A 7115-nucleotide genomic window follows, 5' to 3' on the forward strand; every position below is an offset into this window, starting at 1 on the left:
TGCTATCTTCAATAGTGAAAAGATATGGCCATTGTTAAAGTTTTCGGACGGACGGACAGACGCCATATATTAGACATTTGACCTTGAAGGATGACCTTGATCTTCACCTTTCACCACTCAAAATGTGCAGCTCCGTGAGATACACATCCATGCCAAATATCAAGATGCTATCTTCAATATTGAAAAAGTTATGGCCAATGTTAAAGTTTTAGGACGGACAGACGCCATATATTTGACATTTGACCTTGAAGGATAACCTTCACCTTCACATTTCACCACTCATAATGTTCAGCTCTATGAGATACACATGCATGCCAAATATCAAGTTGCTATCTTCAATAGTGAAAAAGTTATGGCCAATGTTAAAGTTTTTGGACAGACGGACAGACGCCATATATTAGACATTTGACCTTAAAGGATGACCTTGACCTTCACTTTTCACCCCTTAAAATGTGCAGCTTCGTAAGATGCACATGCATGCCAAATATCAAGTTGCTATCTTCAATATTGAAAAAGTTATGGCCATTAAAGTTTTCGGACGGACGGACAGACTGACATACACACATACTGACACACTGACGGACAGTTCAACAGCTATATGCCACCCTACCGGGGGCATAAAAGCTTTGTTAGTTAACATTATTTACACATTTTTTAAATTTAAACACATTAAACGATCAAACTCTACAATACAATTTTCTTTTTCTTTCTACTAGAATATGATGACAGGCTTTGGCAGATAAATACACAAGGTTTTCGTCACTAAACATTCTAAACAATATGCCGTCATCTGACATATTATCATTACTTGCAAACATATTATCGAGTGCAGAGACTAGGTCTTTTCTAATATCACAATATAACGGACAATCAAACAACACATGTTTTTCATCTTCAACATAATCAGGACAATTAAAACATCTTCTATTTAACACATCAATATTTTCATAGCGCCCTGTTTCTATTGTTAGTGGCGCAACACCACACCTAAACTTTGTAAAAGCTGATCTATATTGAAATGGCATATTACACATAAGATAGTTTTCTGTCCAATACTGCGATTTAAACTTTCTGTAAGTTCTTAATTTAGTACCACAGTTTCCTCTTATAGCATTGTGCCTCTCCAACAATAGCTTCTACTTATTCTTTTCAATATCTAACAATTTCTCTTCCAAAATTGATATAGTAGGTTTAGCATTTCCAATATTATTCTCTAATATATGAGCACTATTGATTACTGATAAAAGTTTCTTTAATCTATAAAAACCATTTTTAACATCGCAAGCTTTGGACCAAATATATATAGATTTAATAATTTTATTATCATTCATACTCATAACTCTAAAATACTGCCTAAATACTAAAACCCATTGTCTAACAATTGGTGGTTTCCAACCCATCTCTCCACTTACAGCAACATTAGGAGTATACTTTTCAACGCCCAAGAAATATCGCATAGCTCTATGCTGCACTGCATTTATGATCTATCACCCCATATTGGGGCCCTGTAATTGATTATGGGCCATACCAATGAATCATTTAGTTTTGTAAATGTAGAGTAGTGAAAACCACCTAATGCCTTACTTTTGGATATAACAATACCGAATGCCTTTGAAGCAGACATTGCAACAGATTTAGCAATTTCATTATAATCTAAATATTCATTCAATACAACGCCAAGATACTTGGAGCTATGAACAATATCCAGCTTCTCGGAATTAAATTTAAATATATGTTCAGTTTTAGAGATACTGCTGGCTCTGAAGTGAACAATATAAGATTTTTCACAATTGACAGTCATTTTATTTTGGTTACACCAAATAGCTAAAGCATCTAACATGGTTTGAAGGTCCTGGGCATTTTCCGCTAACAGAACTATATCGTCAGCTTAAAGCAAAATGCATATTTTACTTTCTCCACTACATACACTTTTGTCTTAATTATTCATATATACAACTAGATCATTAATGTACAAGTTGAACAGCATAGGAGATAAGGGGCAGCCTTGTTTTAATCCGCATTTTACATCAAACCATGATGTATCAAACCCGTTCAGGCGTATACAGCACATAACATCATTATATAATGATTGTATTGCCTGGATCATTCTGCCCCTTATCCCCACCTGCTGATGCAACTTATTCCACAGAGATTGACGATCTATGAGATCATACGCTTTTCTAAAATCTATAAAAGCAGTAAATGTTTGTAACTTCTTAAGCTTTCGTGTTTCAATAATACTTGTAAGGGACTGTACTTGATCAATTTTACTTCTGCCCTTCATAAAACCATTTTGTTCGTCACATATAGTATTATTACTCTCGGTCCACTTTATCAATTTATTATTTAAAACAGAGCAGTATATTTTATACATTGATGGGGCCAATGATATGCCTCTGTAGGATAAAGGGTCTCGTGGATCCGATGTGGATGATTTGGGGACCGGAGTAATAATACTTTTGGACCATGCTGAAGGTACAGTACCACTTAAGAAACATCTGTTAAAAAAGACTATGTAGCAAAGCTAAAGCAGAATCATTTTTGAGTAGTTCACATGGTATGTCATCATATCCAGGTGCTTTACAAGATTTAGCATGTAAAATACATTTCAATACCTCATCGATAGATATCATACTATCAAGTTGTTCATTTTCTTGATAATCAATATTATAAGCACTAAAAAAGCCAGTATAATTATCAAAGCCATTTGTTGCAGTGTTCATAGGGTTAAGAAGACCTTCAAAATCAGAGCCCCACTTATTAAGAACCGTCTCTGGATTAGAAATAATGGAACCATCAGGCATTTTTACTTCAAACGGAATGCGTTTTAACCGTTCACTTCCAATACCAATATTTCCAATACTTTCCAAGACATGATCTCCAATTTCGCTTTAGGCGGATATCGCAATCGTTTTTTATGAAGTTTACGGTATTTTTTCTTAAGTCTTGGAAAAAAGGAAAGTTGCATCATTGTTTTAGGTATCTATATTGTAGGTTAATACCTTTGATACGCCCCTTTAAACTTTTGACATCATTCTTTAAACAAATTAAAATAGATATGCCTGGACGATTATCGCCACATATTAAGTCGGCAAAATTAGCTCGGCTGATTAAACATAACATTTATTACATTATTTTATTTATTCCTGATCACTTTTGGTAAATAAAAAAAAACTAGCTCGTATAACTGAAAGTAACAATTTTCCTATTATTAACTATTATTTAAATTTACACACAAAAAAACATTATCTGAGGCATTGTTATGGGCCTAGTCTTCTGTCGATCGTGATCAATCGTCAAAACCAGAACAGTTTTTTAATGTATAAAAACACTCAAAGTATATGTTAAGCTTTTAAAAAACATGTAAACATGTATAAACTTTTAAATCTAAACCGATTTGTTTTGGGACTTTTAAAATCATTTATCGAAATTCCTTTATTCTCGTCATCGATGCATCAAATAGAATCTGCGATGATGAATATTCTGGACTCTTCCAATTTGTGAGTCATGAATATTCAACAAAAAATAAAATGGTCAACGGGGTTAATATTTGTGCTGACATCGAACACACTTATAGTGAGTATTGGATACATATTTTGTGTTTTGCCATTTTTTAAGTTTGACAGATTATTACGTTCTTTCTCTAATATTACAGAGAGCGGCGTAATTTAAACAAAGGATCATGTGAAAACAAGCGCTGTGAGTGTAATTTAAGTGTAAATAAAGTTTTGAATTTGAAACACATAGGTTGGAAATCATCTATTTACCTATAAAAATGGCAGTAAACCAGAGGTCAGTATAGTCTCTAAAATTGCTTCTTTAGCGTACTTAAATGTATACTATGTGTTTTGGTATCGTTAAATGAAATATAAAATGCAATAGGTAATAATTTTAGAAGATGACAAGTTTTCGAGAGCCGTAAAACCATAACTAATGGGCCTAAATTAATGTTCGTTTTATTTGAGCCATGAAAAAGTGTAAGAAAATCTATTTATTTACTTGTTCAATTAAAAAAGCTTATTTTTTTATTGATTTACTACTTGATGAATTGCTGCACCATGCAATTCTATTATAACATTAAAGCCGAACTTTTTCTTTCAGACGTACCTTAAAATTTTATTTTAAGTTTTTTTGGACATATTTATTTATTTTTTTTTTGCAAAAAATTGTTTTAAAATGTACTCAATACTTATGTATGTTGTATATTTTAAAACAATGCTGTAGTATTGCTACTTGCTTATAAGTAGCCAATAACAATATATTAATCGTCGATTTCATTCAAATATGATAGCCACATATAGTCATAACAATGTATTTACGAAATAAGATGATAAGGATTATTCATTCACTTCAACATCATTTTTGAGTATCCAATCACGTCCACATTATTTGTTAATATAAATAGGATAACCTGGATCTCTGCAACCACGGATTTTAATACTAATGCGCAGTGTGCGTGCGACTATGGTTTGCACCAAACCACGTGATCGGTAAGCTTTTTTCTGATTCGTCAGACATCCTTTATGCAAATTATTAAATATAACTACGGTTGTTTTTTTCAATATGTATAACATTACATTATGTGCATCGAGGATAAAGTTGGAAATCTGTTAACCAGCTGACTGTCTTAACAACTGTTTAATACGTAATGTTTCGATAGGGTCGGCAAGATTTTATCATTCAAGGTCGAGGTAGATAAACACAATGTATCTAACATGGCTTGAACAATCATCTAAAAGCTAGTGATATATAATTTCCGACATAACATTGAACTATATACAATCCATGTCATCCTAAAACTGTTCATTAAGGACTGATTTTTGCCAATAAAATTGGTCCGTCAAAACGGCTTTTCGCTTTCATTTCACTGATTATCCGATTGAATGCTGAAGTCTTCGGAGCTTTCTGTGTCTGCGTGTCTACGTGTATGGACATATTTAAGGAAATAATCGAACAGCGGGTGATAAAAAATGTAACTAAAGAATGCAAGACCTGATAAGGGTGGTGGCTTTGTTCATTCAAAGATATGTTTGTCATCAAAGAAATATATCGACACATGTCTGAAAATACCGATTCAGCATCTTTTATATTTTTTAATACATATCACTCCCATGTGTATGTTAACTTCATACCAAGTTATATACAAAAAACAGATCTCGTTTGAATTGTGTTAAGATTCAATTGTACACACCGAGCTCTGACATTGTCACAAGACAAGTCACACTGTGTAACTTAAGGGACTCCGCACTTTACTCCTTTTATTATAAGTATACATAGATAAACATTAATCGTGTTTAAAAACGATAGATGGCATTATAAGGTATTGCAAAACTGCATCTTGTATCTGAATTATACGTTTTTAAGTCATATCACATATATGTAATCGATCACCATATAACGAAAATACGTTATTATAATTCGAGGATGGGAGACTCGGGAGCGTCTGAATAAGCTTTAAGCTTTCGATGAAATTCAGCTTATATAAATCGGTTAAAACTGAAAGTGGAGACACTTGTTACAAGTTGTATATAGGTACGTTTACGCTATATAACTAGTGTTCTGTTTTGGTACATTTCGTATCCTCACAGTCTGTCGCTCAAATATTTAATGGAAATGCGTCTGCCTCGTCAGGAAAAACTTGAATTTCTTCAGCAAATTATGCAGTTTATTAAAACATTGTGTGTGAATAGTCAATCTGATAGGGTATATCTTAACTCATAATATTATTTGGTGCAAATAGTAATAATACTCCTGCACATCTCTTTATTAGTCATTTTCCCCCTGTTTGATTAGTAATGTAACTCATTTCAAAGTTCCTCATTAAGAGCTCCAGTTAAGGACAGAATGTGTATGAGCCGTGCTCTTCGAAAAAGGGGTTTAATGCATATGCGTAAAGTGTCGTCCCAGATAAGCCAGTGTAGTCCGCACAGGCTTATGCGGGACGACGTTTTCCGCTTTGATGATATTTTCTGCTTAAAGAAAGTATCTTCTTAGCAAAAATCCAGTTTAGGCGGAAAGTGTAGTCCCTGATTAGCCTGTCCGGACTGCTAAGGCTAATCAGGGACGACAACTTACGAATATGCATTAAACGCCCTTTTCACAGAGCACGGAATCTATTTTTTTTATCAAGGCGTTATTGGTATGGCACACAAGTATCGCATTACTTTAAACCCGTGTTCTATTTCTAAACCCTCAAGCATAAGTTAGTGAACATTTAAGTGCATTTAGTCGCACACGTATAAGACTGCAATAATTTATTTTTTCTTCCTGATGTTTCAGATAAAATTATATAAAAGCTGTACTGTGGGTTTAGGGTCAGGCAGATTATGTTTCGTGTGGTATGCTATTTTAGATTTAATTGTTTGGATAGCGCGTTCTGATCTCTTTCGTGTCTAGCTTTGCAATAGACACTTCGTAACCGTCCTGTTGTTGTTTTTTTTTTGTTAGTTTCATAATTTTCAAGATATATAACATCCACGCGGATGTTTTTATTTAGTTGTTATTGAAACAGAAGTAGATTATCTTAAATTGTGTTTAAATCAATGCTATCAGAGAAGCACATCACATTCACCATTGTTTGAGATACTATAAAATACTAAGCTGAATTTCTCGCCATTGTTTTTGACTGATCTTAATAAAAGATCAAACTTAACTTAAAAAGCTTGTATAAGCAATCTGTACTTGCTAACACGAATACATTTTTATCAAGTCCAGATTGAACTTCACCAAACGTTTCTCTCTTCAACTTGCACTTGTCTCGTTATGAACTGAATAATCAAAAGGGCATTAAGATTTACGGGAAAAAAAGATTATACCTCCACTATGTGTAGGAGATGAGGGTTGGTATAAAATAATCGTTTTATCCCATGACTTGGCGTATCTGTCTGTCAGTCTTTCTGTCTGTGAATTGTGTAATTTAATTTGATGAGTTTGATTCATTTACATATTTCTTAATAAATTGGCTCAATGGTTCACCTATACGAGACAGAGTGTCGCACGTAAGAACTGCGTGACTATCTTCAATGTCAATGTCAAACCTTTAGGTCAAAAGTCAAAATATAGAATTTAAATATGGAAGTATGGTATGTACGCTCTATAAATTAAACAGTCATAGA

This window comes from Dreissena polymorpha, chromosome 12 (assembly GCF_020536995.1).
Source record: "Dreissena polymorpha isolate Duluth1 chromosome 12, UMN_Dpol_1.0, whole genome shotgun sequence".
Lineage (NCBI taxonomy): Eukaryota > Metazoa > Mollusca > Bivalvia > Myida > Dreissenidae > Dreissena > Dreissena polymorpha.